Raw genomic sequence first — 19,565 nt, forward strand, 5'->3', positions numbered from 1 at the left:
CAAATCTCCAATAAATTTTCCAATATATTTACTGAAAAAAATCTACATATAAGTGGACTCATACAAATCCATGCTGTTCAAGGGTCAACTGTATATCAAATGTGGAACAGAACTAAAGCAGTACTAAAGAAATTTATGACACTAAATGTATACATTAGAAGAAAAATCTCAAATCAATAATCTAAGCTCCCAATTCAAGAGAAGAGCAAAATAAACCCAAAACAAGGAGAACAGAGGAGTAAAGAAAAAAAAAAAAAAAGAGCAAGAAGACACAAATTACCAATTGTCAGGAATAAACTAGGAATATCATTATAGGCTATAGACAGCAAAAGGGTAAGGAAATACTAGCAACACCTCTACCCACTTTGACAATTCAGACGAAATGGGCCACACTCTCAAAAAACATCACCTAACATTAAACATATGAATAGCTCTTTAAACATTACCAAGGTTAAATTAGTAATTTACAAAACTCAAAAGAATCTGAGCACAGATGGTTTACACTGGAGAAGTCTACCAAGTGTTTATATGGGTATTAATAACAATTCTAAACAAGTACTTCAGAAAACAGAGAGGGGAACAACTTCCAATTCATTTTATGAAGACAGTATCGCACAATGATACCTAAATCAGATAAAGACAAGAAAGTAAAAATAAGAATTGCTAACAAAATAATAAATATTATTCAACAATATATGAAAAGATGACAAAATAACCAAGTGGGGTTTATTCCATGTAACGTTGATTCAGTATTTCAGAATCAATATAATCCATCCACCATAGTACCAGGGTAAAAGAAAAATCACATAATCCTATCAGTTGTTGCAGAAATGCAACTCACAAAATTCAACACCCATTCATGATAGAAAAATATCAACAGAGAGGAAACTCTCAAATTGATAAAGAGCTTGTGCAATAAGGGGGCAGTTAACGTCATCCTTAATGATAAAAGACTAAATGCTTTTCCCTAAGATAAGGAACAAGGCAAATATGTTCACTCTCACCAATCTTATTCAAGACAGTAGTGGGAGTTCTAATTCTAATCATTGTGTGAGGTGGGGGGAAGGGAGAGCAGGGGAAGGGGAAGGAGGGCAGGGGAGGGAAAGAAAAGGCATAGAGATCAATAAACAAGAAATGAGATTTCCCCCTCTTTGCAGATGACCCATTTGTCTGAGTAGGATATCCTAAGGAATCTATCAAAAAACTTTTAGAATAAATGAGTTCAGCAAGATTGCAGGATACAAGATATCACACAAATATCAACTATACTTCTACATTCTAACAATAAAACTGTGAACACAAAATACACCATTTATTTATTTATTATTTATTTATTTATTTATTTATTTATTTATTTATTTATTTATTTATTTTTAAAGATTTCATGTATTTATTTACTCATGAGAGACAGGCAGAGACACAGGCAGGAGAAACAGGCAGAAGGAGAAATAGGCTCCATGCAGGGAGCCCGACGTGGGACCCGATCCCGGGTCTCCAGGATCACACCCTGGACTGAAGGCGGTGCTAAACTGCTGAGCCACCCGGGCTGCCCAGAATACACCACTTATAATCACTCTAAATAACAATACGTTTAGGTTAATCTAACAAAACATATACAATACTTTCATACTGAAAACTACAAAATGCTGATGAGAGTAATCAAAGAAGATCTATAAAACATAGAGAGAAATACCATGTTCATCAATTGGAAGACGTAATATAGTAAAGACATCAATTCTCCTCAAATTGATACACAGGTTTCATGCAACTCCTAGTAAAGTCCCTCTCATTGAGATCCTTCAGAGATATAGAGAAGGTAATTCTAAAATTTTTTTTAAAAGATTTATTTAGGTCAGCCCAGGTGGCTCAGCAGTTTAGTGCCACCTTCAGCCCAGGGTGTGATCCTGGAGACGCACGTCAGGCTCCCTGCATGGAGACTACTTCTCCCTCTGCCTGTGTCTGCCTCTCTCTCTCTCTCTCTCTCTCTCTCTCTCTCTCTCTCTGGGTCTCTCATAAGTAAAATAAAATCTTTAAAAATAAATAAATAAATAAAATAAAAGATTTATTTATTCATTCACAAGAGAGAGAGGCAGAGACACAGGCAGAGGGAGAAGCAGGCTCCATGGAGGGAGCCCAATACAGGACTCGATCCCGGATCCCAGGATCACGTCCTAAGCAGAAGGCAGACACTCAACCGCTGAGCCACCCAGGCGTCCTGGTTATTCTAAAATATATATAAAAAGGCAAAGGAGCTAGAATAGCTAAAATAAATTTGGAAAAGAATAAAACAGGAGGAATCAGTCTACCATATGTCAAGACTTACTATATACCTATGGTAATCAAGACCGTGATACTGGCAGAAGGATAAACACATAGGTCAACGGAACAGAACAAAGAACTCAGAAATAGAATTATAAATATGCACAACTATTTTTTGACAAAGGTACAAAATCAATTCAAAGGAGGAAGACTAAAAAAATAAAAATAAAAAAAATAAAAAAAAAAACAAAGGAGGAAGACTGCCTTTCCCACAAAGGGTACTAGAGCAACTGGATATACATGGGGGATAAAAAGAGAAACACAAATTTTAGCTCAAAATGGATCACATTCTTAAATGTAAAATAGAAAATTCTAAATTTTCACAAAAAGTTTTCTAAAATACTAGGAGTCAATTTTCAGGATATAGCTAAGCTAGACTTGACACCAAATGCACAATCCACTAAAAAAAAAAAAAAAGAACTTCATCATTTTATTCTGTGAAAGACTATGTTAAGAGAATGATAGAAACAAGCTACAGAGTAGGAAACAGTATTTTCAAGCTGCCTATATGACAAAGAACTAGTATCTAGAATATATAAAATATTTGAAACTGACAATAGTTAAAAAAAATCCAAACAGAAAATGGGCAAAAAAACATGAATAGAGTTTCACCAAAGAAGATGTACAGATGACAAATAAGCACATGAAAAGGTGTTCAATATCACTGAGTTACCAAGAAAATACAAATTACACCAACAGTGAGACCTCACAATGCACCTATCAGAATGGCTAAAATTAAAAAGTCAAAAAAGAAATGTTGCCCAGAACATGAGGGAAAAAAGAAGACTGCTGTAACAAAATACCACAGACTGAGTGGCTTAAACAACGGAAATTTATTTTCTCACAGTTCCACAGGCTAGAAGTCCAAGATCAAGATGTCAGCAGGTTTGGTTTCTTCTAAGGCCTCTCTTTTTGGCTTGCAGATGGCCACCATCTCACTGTATCCTGACACAGCCTTTCCTCTGTGAATGCATATCCCTCACGGATGTGTGTCCACATTTCTTCTTCTTACAAGGACATCACTCAGATTGGATGAGGGCCAACTCTAAAGCCCTCAGCTCAATATAAATTGCCTCTCTAAAGACCCTATCTCCAAATACAATCACATCGTAAGGTCCTGAAGGTTAGCACTTCCACATATCAATTTTGGAGGGAACAAAATCCAGCTCACAATTTCCATACACTGCCACTGGGAATTAACAGTACAGCCGCTGTGGAAAATAGCTTGGCAATTTCTAAAAACAAAAAGTAAATATGAAACCAGATACAACACAGTAAATGCTCACTTACTGCAGAAAATAAACTCATCTCCACACAAAAACCTATACAAAGGGATCCCTGGGTGGCGCAGCGGTTTGGCGCCTGCCTTTGGCCCAGGGCGCGATCCTGGAGACCCGGGATCGAATCCCACGTCGGGCTCCCGGTGCATCGAGCCTGCTTCTCCCTCTGCCTATGTCTCTGCCTCTCTCTCTCTCTCTCTGTGTGACTATCCTAAATAAATAAATAAAATATTAAAAAAAAAACCTATACAAAAATGGTTACAGCAACTTTAGTCATAATAGCCAATAATTCAAAACAACCTAGATGTCCTTCGGTGGGTGAATGTTTAAATACACTGTCCATAGTGTGAAACACTACTCAGCAATTAAAAAGGAACAAACTAAACACAAAGTAACTTAAATGAATATCCACAGGGAAAAAAAAAAATGAATATCCACAGGACTATACAGAATGAAAAAAAGTCAATCCCAAAAGGTTTACATACTGTGGATTCCATTTACATTTACATAGTATTCTTGAAATGACAAAATTATAGTAAGGGAGAATAGATGAATAGTGGGCAGGTATTAAAGAAAAAGGGCCTAAGTGGGAAGGAAGTAGATAACGGCTACAAAAAAAAAAAAAAAAAAAAAAAAACAGGAACAACAACAAAATTCTTTGTATCTTACTACAGATGGGTAGGAAATTTCACTGAAACTGTTTGCACTGATATTTAAATAATGTGCTCTAAAAATAAATTAGAAGAATAACAATGATCAGATAGCTGTGGACAGGGAGATATTAGTTATCATACATGGAATGATTAAGGAGGGCCAGGCTCTGCGCTAAACCAGACTTATCTTGGCTCCCAACACCTGTGCTTCCCTTCACCAAGCTACATTCAATTCTTGAATGTCATGGAGAGTTAACAACCACAGTGTCCAGCATGATCCTGCACAAAAGACGTAAATTATAAAATTACCTCTCCTCTTCTATCAACATTCTTATTTCTGTAGTACCTTATCCCAGCCAAGTATTAAGGATAAAAGCAGTAATTATCTGCTTAAATGATTCACACTAAGATATAAATAACTGATAGGCTTAAATATTCTCACAATTTACAAAAGCAGGTTAATTCAAATATCATTTAAACAGAAATTGTATGTTTAAAATAGAAATAACTGTATTCCAAGTGTTGTCATCTGTTTAATTCAGGTGCCCTAAAGCATCCAATCTCCATTTCTGGTCTTGGAGTTTTAGGTATTTTTAAAGTAAATTCAATACAAAGCCCAAATTACAAAGCAGCAGTAATAGCTTCCATCTCAGCACAACTCAAAATGTCTTTCTGGTCAGCTGCCTGTCCTGCAGAGAGGAAATATTTGGAATAGAGCTTTTATTTGTCTGAGTAAAGACAATCCAAGACCTGGTGAAATTGTAAAAATCCACATTTGTCTTCTCAGCTGCCTCTAAGCTTCCCTTTCTCCTGCCTTCTCAGCCATCTACCCTCCCCCCTCCGTGCTCCCCCTAACACACACACACACACACACACACACACAGGCACACACACGGGCATCCTTCAAGCTTCTGGCCCCCAGGAGGCAGCTGTTTTCCAGCTCACTCTATCAAAACAGAAAAGGACTTAGAGAGGACTGAGCTCAGTCTTTCAACGGACTTGTTTTGTAGTTTAGAGCACCTAGAGACATGTTCGCCTTTTAGTTGATTTGGTTTAACTGAAGGAGTAGGAGCTGTTTTTTATTCTGCTGAGTCCTTTAGAATTACTGCTCCATGCCTAGGGGAACTGGATCAAGTGAGTTCATAGGTTAAGTGAATTAAGGGCTACTTTTAAGTGAGCCCTCCACCCCTTTAACCTTACTTATTCAGAAGCCAAGAAACTCAAATTCTAAGGACCCAGATTTCATCATTCTACTTCCTTCTCCTGCTTCGATATCCCTTTCTTTCCTTCAGAATGACGGTTATTTTATATCTCCTTCTCCCCTCCAATCCCTCACAACCTGTTCTCTCTCAGGCTTCAGGCTTCTTGGAGCCTCCAGTATGTAAGGGGGAACTGTCTGGGGGAAAGGGTGTGTGTAGTTCATGAGAGTCTAGATTAAACTCATGAACCCCCAAACATGAAACTCAACTAAGGAAAAGAGCAAAGGGCCATCAATCTCACTACCGCCCCCATTCAGGTGATATAAAGTAAGATTTAGGACTTTTGTTTTTTACACCAGAGTTGGGGGTGGGAAGGGTTGGAGAGGGGCGGTATTTAAACTATAACCACTTAACAGTACACAATATATCAGGAAAAAACTACCAACTGGCAATGATCATACATATTGCAGAACACAACAGTAAAGAAAAATCTCTACAGATACATTAAGATTAATTACAGATACATCCACAACTGACTACAATATATTTTAATTTCTGCCTACTATTATGCAACATAAAAATATGAATATCATAAAAAAGGTGTCAAGTTGCAACCTTTCCTTCTAACCTATACCCCTGCAGCTTCCTTACAGCTGGCTGCAAATGTGACTCTTCTTAAAACTTTTTAAAAAACAGTTACCGGGGTGCCTGGGTGGCTCAGTCAGTTAAGCAACTGCCTTCAGCTCAGGTCATGATCTCAGAGTCCTGGGATGGAGCCCCACATCAGACTTCCTGCTGAGCAGGGAGTCTGCTTCTCCCTCCCACTCTGCCCCTCCTCAGCCCCACTCATACTCACTCGCCGACTCTCTGCTCTCTCAAATAAACAAATAAAATCTTAAAAACTTGCACACACAATTACCAAGACACCATTCTATGACACAAGAGAGGCCAGCAAATTAGTGACCCACTTCTCAGACTGTCCATCTTGCAACCATAGTACTATACAGTTCTAGTCTTTCCCAGATCCAAACTATTCCTTACCTAGTTATAATTATTTCCCCCAACAACATTTTTTATCACTTCCCAGCTGATGAATTCCAAGTTACTTCACAATAAGCAGCATCAAAATCTAAACTCTTCAATGGCTCAATAAAAAAAAGATGCTCAAATTAATTCATAATAAAAGTAGGCACCAATCAATTGGTGAAGATCAAATAATTTGGTAACATGGGTACAGAAACACAGATGTCCTTAAATATCTTTGATGGATATGCAAAATGCAACAGCCTCTAATGGAGGGCAAATCCACAGTTATCTAATGGAGGGCAAATCCACATAAATTACAAAGGCAAGTAACCATTTATAGGCATTTACTTTATGGTATACCCACCTGCCCCACCATTGTGTATGAAATAACATATACAAGATTATTCATTGCACTATTATTGTAAGGACAAAAAAAGTGAATCACAGTAAACACTTACCTGGGACTCAGAACATCAGCTGTTGTTTTAAGCACTTTACATATTTTCTCATTTAATCCTCCCAAATATCTTATAACATAGGTGCACCCCCATTTTACAGATGAAAAAACTGAGAAGCCAAGTAAAAGTAGCCCAAAATGACACAGCTAATGTAGAGCAAAAATTTAAACCCAGGACTATGAGCTCCAGAGCCTGTTGTCTTAACTGATATATGAAACCATCTAAATATAGATCGATAGGAAAATAGTTCAACAATTCCCCCTCCTACTTTGAAAGTAGACTGAATTCAATGCCTCACTTCAAAAAAAAAAAAAAGTACAGGAAGGGAAAAATAGTAACGTTACATTGAAGAAAACCGGCAAACACTACCTTAACCAAGTGATCTAGGTTAACGTCACCAGTGATGTCATGGAAATATCAAGTACTCCTTCACATGACCTGATAAGAAAGCCAACTCAACTTTGTGTATTATTTCCAGAAATCCACAGCTCCATTTTAATCATGAGGAAAACACCAGAGAAACCCAAGTTAAGAGACATTCTATAGATTATCTGACCAGTACTCCTCAAAACGGTCAAAAAAAAAAAAAAAAAAAAAGGGACTGAGACACTATCAGAGGGAGACTAAGGAGACAAGATAACTAAATGCAGTGTGATATTCTGGGTGAGATCCTGGAACAGAAAAAGGACGCTAATGGAAAAACTGGTGATATCCAAATAAAGCCCACAATTTAGTTAACAATAACGTACTGATGTTAGGTTTCTTGGTTTTGACAAATGTACCACAGTAAGATAATAACATTTGAGGAAACTGAAACTCGGTGATATATATTGGAACTCTTTGTGCTATTCTGTGCAACTTTCCTGTAAACCTAAGATTATTCCAAAGAAATAGGTTTGTTTTTTGTTTTTTTTTTTTAAGATTTATTTATTAGAGAGAGAGCGTGAGAGAGAGCTGGAGGGGCTGGGAGGGCAGGAGGAGGAGCAGAGGGAGAGGGAGCAAGAGTCCTCAGCAGACTCAGAGCTGAGCCTCAACCCCAACAGGGCTCAAACACCCCTGAGATCACAACCTGAGCTAAAACCAAGATTCAGAGGCCTAACTGATTGCACCATACAGGCACCCCAGAAGGTTTATTTTTCAAAAAGAATAAAATTCTCTGTATATTGGTATGAAAAAAGTCCCTAAGAAGTGAAAAATGTAAAAGTAAATGTAAGGTGCAGAATATTGTACATAGTATGAAAAAAAGCAGTTATGTATATATAAATATTATTTGTGTAAAATGGATGGGAAAGCACATATGTATACATAAAATATTTCTGAAGATACGTAACCAGTGATAACACTGGTTAATTTTGTGGAGAACAGAACTTGAGGAGTTGAGGAACAGGAATAAAAAGAAGACTTTTTAATGCGTCCTTTGTTCTCTTTTTAACTTTGAAATATATGAATGTTATGAAAAAATAATTAACTTTTAAAATGAAAAGGTTGACAAAGACCTGAACTAATGCAAAACCACTGGAAATAACACAAGGAATTAATTAGACTTTTAAGAAGATTAAAAAAATCTAATCTCCTCCATCTATCTGTTAAGGCTATCACATTCCCTTCCTCACTTTTTCCCATCAATCTAATTTTTCCTTAATGCACTACATTTTATTCTAGATGAACCAATATGACTGCCAACCTCAACAATTCACCAAATTTTTCCTCAAATCTGCATCTCTACCAGCAAAATGTAGCTCTAAACTTAAAAAGCCACCTACCTATTGTGCTACTCAGCATCCTGTTTTTTCCTATAAAAGGAATGGCAAATACAGGCATCTGTGCCATCACCACTCCTATACCCATAACAACACGCTCAATGATCACAGTGGTCTTTCCCACTAAATCTGCACGCTGCCTCCAACTACTTCTTGATGCAGTGTTCTACAAAGCCACTGTCAATCAAAGCTGGCCCATGAATAAAACCTATTTGCCACATCTGGTCTCTGCTATATTTATCTGTTTGCCTTGATATGCTGCTCTGGAGTGGGCCACAACCCTGGCTTTGGCTTTCTAGGAGCCATCACAAAAAGGAAAACCCAGTCCACGGTCCAGGAGATAAACAGAAAAGTACTCAGAAGACGAACTATTCTATGTACTAGAGACCATAGAGTAATTTTTATAAAACAAAGAGAATACTATAGAATGAACAATATATATAAAATACACAGTTACCAGTTTTCAAAGAGTTGAGATGTTTGTGATAGTACCCACAGGAGATGCCTACAGTATCTTACCATAACCCAACATGGCAAAATTGATTTTACAAAGAGCAAGCACAAGCTTTACAAACTTGCTCTGTCCTTTTACTTGATTTCTTCCTTCAGTGTCTCCTAAAAATAAACTTTCTGAAGACAAGAACCATATTTTCTAATACTTACATAGAGCTCATGACACTCTGTATTCTGCCAAAAAGCAGCATTCAATATCAGTGAGAATAGCACATAGCACAATTCAAACCTACTCTGATAAAAATTCTCTAACCTAAACATAGGAATTCCCACTCCTACCAAACAGAATAAAAATGAAAACTGAAGCTTCAATAGACAGAATTTCTGGACCTTCTAGACTATTATTTAGGCACAATTTAATTTGTGATGTCCCAACAGCATTTTTTTTTTTTTTTTTTTTTTTTGCATATCCCTCCCTACCACTCAGCTTGCAAAAAAAAGCCCAATCAATATCACTGACTCTGATCAAATAAATGAAACTCACAGCAAAAGCTTTGGCAACCCTTATCAAAGGAAATACAATATTAGTACCTTTCAAGAACATAATCAATAGCTCTTTATAAACCAGCTGACAAAGGCAGGTTCATTTTTTAAATGACTCTGCAAGTCTGGAAGTATACAATGAATTATAATGCAGATTTTCTCTACTTCTAAGAATCTGTAGTTTCTGTAAATGTCAAACTGCCAGAGAACTGTATTTCCCAGCTCTTCCATACATACCCACTATGAAACAGGCTTATATTTCCCTGTATGACCATTACCTACCCCCTCTCCCTTACCTGGTCAAATTGGAAATGCAATGAAGCCTAATGAATTATTTAGGTAAAACGATTATGAACAACATAAGTATTAAAAAACTTAAATTACTACTCTCAAGTATAGGCATTAGGATACATTAACCATCTGTATTTGTATTTTATTAATGGAAATCATTAATAAATAAGTAGTCTCATCTTACATTGGTTGAGTTTTTTAATACATTTAGTATTTCAGTTATAGCACTATGCTCTTCATTTGGAATTCCCTGTACAAAGGGGCACACCCTATCATCCCCAAGAGAGGATAGCTGTAACAAGTTAAAGAACACGGACAGGCGTGGGGGGCGGGGGGGGTGTCTCCAAATGGATGTCAGAAAATCCAATTCCTGAACCTTTGTTTCATTTGTTAAGATGGGAAATGATCATCTCTGACAGAATTATTCAGATGATTAAATGAGGTTAAGATTTGTAAACTGCCTATTAAATGCATACAAAATACATGCTCAACAACTGTTAGTTTTCCTGTTTTTTTTGTTTTGTTTTGTTTTTTGTTTTAATAGATAAGGAAACAGAAGCTGAGCAGACTTGTCCAAGGCCAATGGCTATTAATTGTGAAACAGGCTAAAACTCTAAGGGCTTAATGTTCGTTCCAGTACACCAAGCAGCATTAAAAATAGCAGAACCCAACACCTCATGTTTATCACAGACGGTCATAAAAGAAAAACAACCATATGAACACCTATTAGATGAACACTATACTAATCTCTTTCCTAATGCCCACCCTATAAAGTCAGTATATTTATCCCATTTTACTGAGAGAAATTAACTTGTCCAAAGTCACAAGGCTAGTGATAAGTTAGGATTAATCCAGGTGTATTCACATCACTACTTTTTCCTACTAACCTGCCTCAAAACCATGTAAGTATTTAGAAATTACTGTCTATCAAAATCAAATTCTAAATGGCCTTGAAATTTTTATAGATCCTTCTTTTTTGAAATACTTATTTATGGCCCAGGGGAGGGGGTGGCGAGGGAGAGAATCTCAAGCAGACTCCCTGCTGAGTCTGCCCACCCTTTGTAAGGCTTGTTCCCAGGACCCTGATCATGACCTGGGCAGAAACCAAGAGTCAGAGGCTTAACCAACTGAGCCACCCAGTGCCCCTAGATCCTTCTAATTAGTGGAAACCATCCCTGGCTCCACCATTCCTTCTCCTTAAATATGTTCTTGACTGGCTAAAACTATTTATGATAACTACAGTGACAAATTCACATTTGTATAGCATGTTACAGTTTAATATTATAGATCTGTAAATTTTTATTAGATACAGCTACTGAGGCTTTCCACATATGAGCTCATATCTCATTTAATACTTCCAAGACTCCTATGAGGTAGGATTATTACCATTTCACAGATAAGAAAACAAAAGTTTGAAGAGGATAAGTGACTTGTTTAAAGTAATGCAACTAATAAGCGTAGGGCTTTACTCTGGATCACTCTAAGAGAAAAGTACATATACTCCTGCACCCATTAATCCAACTAATCATTTGCTTTTCTCAACTTACTCATCAGACCTGGGGGAAGGGAAGTATGTATGTGGAAGGATTCTTTCACCAAAAATGTAATAGAAAATAAGAAGCAAAACTTGACAGAATAAAAACAGGAAAAACTTAAAAGGTTGACTCAGATCTCTTCCCTCCCCCAAGGTTATCAGGGAATATCTAATAAATTTAAATGCTTACAAGGCAGACATTTTTATACTACCCTAGAACACAGAGTGGGGGGAAAAGGAGAGGTTCCCAATTCACACTTCTACATTGGCTTAATCCTGAACACCAAAATGAGGCAATAGTAATATTGTATGTATCATTTGTGACCATAAATGCAAAAACCTTAACATATTTTAAGTTAAAAACTAAAGAAATATGTAGTGTAACCCCATTTGTAAAAGAAAAACCATTGTGAGTATATGTAAGTATAGATGGATATAGATGGATATATAAGTGCATATTTATACATACGTACACATAAATCAAAGATACAGGTGGAAATGTAAACCCTAAACTGTTAAAAATGGTTACCTGGGACAGGAATGATCTTGGGGGTGAGGGGAAAGGACAAGAAGTAAAGGGAGATTTTCAGCTTTTATTGAATATACCCACGTATTATTTGAATTCTTATAATGAACATGTATCATGTTTGCATTAAAATATACAAATGAAAAGCACAGCCTAAATACTCAATGTATCCTCCTCTACTTGTTACAATGAAAACTAATTCCTTTATTCACTCATTGGACATTAACAAACATTCAGGGTGCAGCTCCTACATACTGGCACTGAGTTTTAGTAAGTACTTGTGCGAGCCACCAGCTACTTAGAACCCTTTTTAAAAAATAAATAAATAAACTCTACCCCCAAATGGGGCTTGAATGCACCACCCCGAGATCAAGAGTCACATGCTCTACTGAGACAGCCAGATGTCCGGAGAGCCTCTTTTCAAAGATTAACTTATTTACTTGAGAGACAGAACGGGAGAGAAAGAGCATACTCTCACAAAGGGAGATGGAGAGGGATAGGGAGAGAGTCTTAAGCACCAGAGCACGGAACCCAACGCAGGGCTCGATCTCAGGACCCTGAGGATCATGACTGGAGCCGAAACCAGGAGTTGGACACTTAACTGACTGTGCCATCCAGGGGCCCCATCTAGGGCCTGATTTTTTAAATCCAGGATGGAACAACAGTTACTTCCTTCCATAAGATATGGTGTTGAATTTTAAATCAAGGACTAATTTTTATCATTTATTATTTTTTTTAAGTCATGTGTCAGAGGTAAGAAATATTTTCTTTTTCCAGAATCTGCACTACCCTTATTCTATAAAGGAGTGCCAGATAATTTTTTACTGGTCTTTTTTCAGGGGGGTAGGGTTGTTAAAAAAATTCATTTGTAGTCACAGTGCTGGACATAGCTACGTTGGACAATGGAATGCAAAGATGAATTAACATGCAGCCTCTACCTACCCTCTAAGGAGCTGATAATTTTGCACACCTATGTCTGATACAGAGTGCCACATAAAAACTGAAATATGGACCTTAGTACTCCTACTCTTCAAAATGAAACTGGCAAACTGCCCTGCTCAAAAATAAAAGTTAAGGGCGCCTAAGTGGCTCAGTTGGTTAAGCATCTGCCTTGAGCTCAGGTCATGAATCCCAGACTCCTGGGATGGAATCCGGAGTGCTCAGGCTCCCTGCTCAACAGGAGTCTACTTCTCCTTCTGTCTCTTCCCCTGCTTGTACTCGCGCCGTCTCTCATGCTTTCTCTCTCTCTCTCAAATAAATTCTTAAAAAAAAATAAATACAGTTTAATCCAGAATTTTACTATTTATGAAAATCTGAAATTATTCAATTATCATAAGATAAAGGGAATAAATTAGTGGGAAAATAGAAAATCTGGAAGCTGCAGGGTAATATACAACACAATGTCTCAGTGAGGAGTGGGTTCTAGGATTAGCTATGCTAATGATTAGCCACCAAGAAGCTAATGTTACTAGGTTTAATCCTTCTGACTGCTCCCCTATAGGAAATACGGAAATCATATCTACCTTATTAAAATAGGAGAAAACTAAGAATTATTTCAAAAAGAATAACAAAATCTGGTAAATATGAAGCAGTATGACCACCTGCTTTTTGTTGTTTGGTTTGCTTTTTATTTTCCCCCATTTTGTCAATGATTAGCCAAGCAAATTTGCAAACACAATTTAACTTCTGTATGACTGTTGGGGTGGAGAGAATGCAGAAAGCAGAGTTAAAGACCTGAGTTTACCTCCAAACGTTCCTACTAACTCTGTAAGATTAAAAAACAGGCAAATTATTTAACCTCTTTGGACCTACGCTTCCCAGCAATAAAACAGGGATAAACCTATCTTATAGAACTATTCCAAAGATAAAATCAGAAAATACATGTGAAAACATAAAGTTAGAAACTATTATAAATTACACATTTTCCTAAAGAAAAGACCATTAAGAACGTGAAAGATATTCAATATCATTAGCCGTTGGGGGAAATGTAAATGCAAACCACAATAAGATACCACTTCATACTCACTAGGATGGCTATCATCAAAAAGACAGTATTAACAAGTACTGGAGAAAATGGAAGCCTCATACTTTGCTAATGGAAAGGTCAAATGCTACAGCAGCTATGGAAAATAGTTTGATAATTCCTCAAGAAGTTAAACAGAGTCATCATATGATCCAGCAATATCACATCTAAATATACACCCAAGAAAACTGAAAACATATCCACATGAAAACTTGTAAATGAGTGTTCATAGCAGCATTACTCATAATAGCCAGAAAGTGGAACGAACCCAAATGTCCATCAACTGATGAAAGGATAATCAAAATGTGCCATATCCATACAAAAAAGATTATTCAGCCATAAAAAGGAATGAAGTAGTGATACATACATTAATATGGATGAATCCTAAAACTACTATGCTAAGTAAAAGACACAAATGGCCACGTATTTATATGACTCTGTTTATATGAAATGTCCAGAACAGGCAAATCTCTAGAGAGAAAAGAGACCAATCGTTGCGACGTGTGTGTGTGTGGGGGGGGGGGGGGGGGGGGAGGAGAAAGAGTGACAGTTAATGGGTATGGGGGTTTCTTTACGGCATGATAAAATTATTCTTTAACTGGTGATGACGTTTGCACTACTTTGGAAACATACTAAAACCACTGAATTGTATGCGTATAATAAGAATGAATTCTACGGTATATGAGTTACAGCTCAACAAAAGAAAAACTGTAATGGAAATTTAAGTGTCTGCTCCTTTTCATTAGTCAATAAGCTACTTTTCTCAAGAGGCTGTTCCTGTAGCTCTTAACAGCTATGAAAGCTCTTTGAAGTTAGATGTTACACAGGTGAATGGCAGTTTTGGTAAAGTAAAACTACTAATCATGTTAGAGAAACTTTCTACGGATCAGATTAATTTGTATAATTTTATTTCTTCAAAAGAAAAGTCCCTATGAGTTGCAAGTTTGTTTTTAGGGAGTAGAAAGAGCTTCAAGAAGTCTTTATAGAGTACCCTGAAAAAAAAATGTAAAAAAAAGAAAAAAGAAAAATGGTCAGAAGGTAACAATCTTTTCTGCTTTTTTAATTAGTGGACATTTACTTTTTTAGATATGCCCGTGCCCATCGATCAACTAAAATCCAAGCACACGGAACTCTGCGATCTCTTCCACCTTCCCTGTTCCGATCTGCTGTCACTCTGCTAAATCCATCACCAGCTCCTAATGTCCACCAACTACTCTTTCCTATTATTATTCTCAGGGGTTAAAATGCTTAGCAAACTCTTTAAACGTGATTGATTCATTCCCTAATGTTGGGGAATGTATACAGCAAGGCCCAAATTTTCAGATTAAATTTAGTCTAGACTGCTTGAATAAATAAATGGCAAAATGATTTCCTGGAGCTGGGGACAGAAAAACCATCTATAGAGTCGTGTCATACTTTCTAAACCCATTTGGGAATCTTTTCATGTATTGAGTCACGGGATAAAGACAGTCACCAACTTTTGTCCACAGAAAGTATGATGTATAAAAGCTTCCTGGTTCTAGAACAAAGAAGCATTTTATTGCTCGAAGCAAAAGTAAGGTATTTTCCTTCCATTTAGTATTGTTATACTAAAATAGCAATAGCAATGAAACCAGCGAGGTAACAGCATGATCAAGGTACGTGAATAAAGAACAAATAAAGAACAAATAAATTGTTCTTTATTGCGTATTCTTCCTTGTGGGGGGAGGAAACAGTTCTTCACACCTAAGAAGCCCGAAATCATGCCAAAGAAAACCATTATGGATAAATATTTTCCAAAACGGGGATATTCTGTGTGGCAGTTTTATTTATTTATTTTTTTTTTCCTGAGTGGCAGTTTTCATTTGGGAGTTTGCCAACCTACGCCAGGACATGTCGTGGGCATACCTGGCACGGACAAAATGTGCAGAAAAAAGAGGTGATAAATATTTTCCTAAATGGAGATATTCTGAGTGGCAATTTTTTTTTTTTCCCTGAGTGGCAGTTTTCATTTGGGAGTTTGCCAACCTACGCCAGGACGTGTCGTGGGCACACCTGGCACGGACAACATGTGCAAGAAAAGAAGTGATAAATATTTTCCCAAATGGGGACATTCTGAGAGGCAATTTTATTTTTCTTATTTTATTTTTTCCTGAGGGGCATTTTTAATTCGGGAGTTTGCCAACCTAGGTACGCCAGGCCCAGGCCGTGTGGTGGGCACACCTGGCACGGACAGACTCTGCACGCAAGAGGCTGACCCGTCCCACAGCGGCTCCGCGCCGGTCCCCTCAACGGCGCTTCCAACTTCTGGGGTGAGGTCGGCCTAGGGGACAAAGATGTCAAAGCACCGAGGACACCCTCGGCTCGTCAGAGCGGCGTCGAGGCCCGGCCGCGCCCCCGCGAGCCCGCCGGGCTGCGGCGTCTCCCCGCGGCAGCCTGCCCGACGCCCCGGGCCCCCGTCCTCCCGCCCTCGGTGACCCCTCCGCAGGCCTGAGGGAGGCGCAGCCCGCAGGCCCCGGGGAGGCGGCCACACAAAGGCGGCGGCCGCCGGCGGGGGCCCGGGCCCGGAGGGCGAGACCCGCCGCGAAACCGGGACGGACGCCCTGACCTGTTGCACCCGGCGGGTCCCCTTCACCCAGAAACGAACAAGGAAGGGCGCTGGCGGGGGGGCGGCGGCGCGGGGACCGAGGCCGCCCGCGGGGCTCCCACCTCCGGCGCTTTGTCTGAGGCGGCGGGGGCGGCGGCGGGGCGCCCCTCCCTCAGCCGCGCGCCGCACGCCCGGGAGCAAGCGCCCCCCGCCCCCGCCCCGCCGCCGCCCCCCGGCCCCGGGCCTGCGCGCTCCTCCCGCCCGGGCCGCCTGGGCCGCGCGGCCGCCACACTCACCGGCTGGCGCTGCGGACGGCCGCCGCCTCCGGGCGCGGCGGGGAGGACGCGGGGACGCGAGCGAGGCGCCGACCGAGGCGGACGGCGAGGCGGGAGGAAGGCGGGCCGGGGGCGGGGCGGCGGCGGAGCGCGGCCCGGCCCCGCGGAGCGTCAGGCGGCGGCCCGGCGACCTCCCCGCACCCGCGGCCCGACCCCGCGCGCGCTCCAGCGGCGGCTGCGCGGCGACCCCGCCCGGCGGGGAGGGGGAGGGGGCGGGGCCTCGGCGCGAGGGGCGGGGCCTGCTGGGGGCGGGGCCTGCTGGGGGCGGGGCGAGGCGCCGGCGGCGAGCGCATCCCCCGCCCCACTCCGGGGACCCGCGAACCGCGCGTCGCCGCGGGAGACCCGGGGAGCGCTGCCCCCGGGTCCCGAACGACGCTCGGCTACTGGGCGGCTTGCCAGCCGTGGGTCTGATCTGTCCTCAGCCTCAAATACGTGGGTTACAATGCGTGGCCTCCAAGAGTTTCAAGATTCTGACACCTCCCCCCACCCCCACCCCCACCCCCACCCGAGTCTGAGAAATGAAGGCCTCTGGGGGGCGGGGGCGGGGGCGGGGGTGGGTAGGGAATGGGATGGATGAGGGCAGTTGGTTTCCCTTCGGGGATCTCTCCACTGGGCAGCCCCACAGTGTATTCGCACGTGGACATTCTGATCCTGGCCGCTTCCGCATCTTCAGCATCCCTAGTTATTTTTCTACCAAAAGTACCGACCTCGGAGTCCTCGTTCTTGTGATTTTATTGCGCAAATCATCTTCGTTTCCTGAACTCAGTTCCAGGGAGTCATGGGCTAAGGCACACAAGCTCGGGGCGGCCACAGGGTCCCAATCCCAGGCCTTCCCTATCGCTCACTTGAGCACCTAATTCCATTGATAAAATCTTGTCGTTCCAGCAACTAGAACCAAATCTCTCCCCCCGGTAAAGTGCTCTGATTTGAAATCCGGTGGATGAAGTCTTCCTCTTAATTCTGTGATTTCTGATCTGTTTCCACTACATCAACCTCTTTACCCCACACCCTGATTGCACGTCTCTGATTGCACGTCTGCTTCTGTCCGAGGGGACTGTCCGAGAAGGCTCCAAAACCACAGAGCATCCCTCTTTAAAATTCTCCCGGGGCTGTCCACCTGGACGACGAGGTCCAAGCTAATCACCATGGTATACAAGGCCACTTATGACCTGATCCCCAGACCTCTTCAGCGCCAGCTCTGACTCCCATCACATTTCACACACAAATGCAACAGACTGTGTCTCAGTATCTCCCTCCATTATCCCACCCGTCTGAAATCCACCCCTCATTTAACCAGGATTCCTACTATCCTTTAAGATGATAAATGCATCATTTGCTCCTTGGAATCTTTCCTGACATCCCCCTCTTTTCTCCACACCCACATGCTCACCCTATGCACTTGCACTGGATTAAATACTCTTCCCTTTATGACTTCATGGAATCTTTTCTCTCTTCCCTATGACTATCCTTACTACTTTTTTTCTTTTTTCCCATTGCTTTGCTTGGGGGGTCTTTTGTCACTAGCCTGAGTTCCTTGAAAGGATATATATTTTTGTCTCATTCATTTTTTGGTTCCCAGACACAGCACAGTGCTCAGCACCAGGAAGTTTCCCTTTAAATATTTGTTGCAGTTTGACGTCATTCATTCCAGCAAATAGATGCTGAGCATCTTCTCATCAGGAGAGAAATACAGTGCAATCCAGTCCCTGCCTTTCTTAACCTTCCACAGTATTCTGTTCTTCCTTTACTAGGTGGCATTCTCTACTTATCATTTAAAACCCTCTCCTACTATCGCACTCACGTTCTTTGCTTATTTTAATAAAGCAAGAGCATGCCAAACAATCCACTACAACAATTCCCAAACATCTCTGCCCTTCCTCTTTCCATACCCTCTAGTTCCACACTGTATTACCTAGTTAATAGATAAGGGATAGCTGCTGTAACAGAAAAAAACAAAAACAAAAAACAAAAAATAAACATTAGGTTATAAATCCAGAGAATGAAGTTCGGGCACCATTTTTTCCAATAACTACTAAATTAATGAACATAGTTCAATCACTTAAACTCACTAGGCCTCTCTTATAACATTCCTTTGGCTCTATGATTAGCCTTAATTTTTAACATTTTGTTATTAAGGTAAGCATATCCTTCTTAAATAGTGTATGTATAAATTGAGGGATGACCAAATCCTTGCAAAGTAGCTGTCCAGCATATGCTTGAACTCCAAGTGATAGGGAACTACTCACTACTTCACAACAGGATTCATCTTTGAACAGTATTTCTAGTCTTTACATTGAGCTGAAATGTGTCTCCTTATAAATTTGTAGGTAGCTATGAGTATTGGTAGGAAATACTACTGGATTTAAGTTCCAAAGTGGTGTAAACCCAGTTATATAACTTCCTAACCGAATGAACTTGGACTAGCACAAAACAACTCCAAGGATGAGTTTGTTCAGCAGTAAAAGGGGAAAACATAAATATGAATACAATGTGTATTAAAGTGCCCAGTGAATCTGAATCTAGTACCTTGTACTGAGTACAGAACAGTCCCATTACCATTCCGTACATAGCCTTTTAAATGTTTGAAGCCAGCAACCCT

The 19,565-nt window shown here is 40.3% G+C and overlaps 1 protein-coding gene across 2 annotated transcripts in view; it reads right to left on the bottom strand.

Moving 5' to 3' along the window:
* Nucleotides 1-17,078, bottom strand: part of SESTD1 (SEC14 and spectrin domain containing 1) — a 142,567-nt gene extending 125,489 nt beyond the window's left edge. Inside the window, exon 1 of one of the 2 annotated variants that reach the window (XM_025460349.3) lies at nt 16,928-17,076. The gene's annotated coding sequence lies outside the window, so the exon portion shown is untranslated. Of the gene's footprint in view, nt 1-16,927 lie in introns of both variants that reach the window. The other variant, XM_025460350.3, reaches the window with a different exon arrangement.
* Between the last annotated feature and the right edge of the window lie 2,487 nt (nt 17,079-19,565).

The sequence above is a fragment of the Canis lupus genome, chromosome 36 (genome assembly GCF_003254725.2).
Source record: "Canis lupus dingo isolate Sandy chromosome 36, ASM325472v2, whole genome shotgun sequence".
Taxonomy (NCBI): domain Eukaryota; kingdom Metazoa; phylum Chordata; class Mammalia; order Carnivora; family Canidae; genus Canis; species Canis lupus.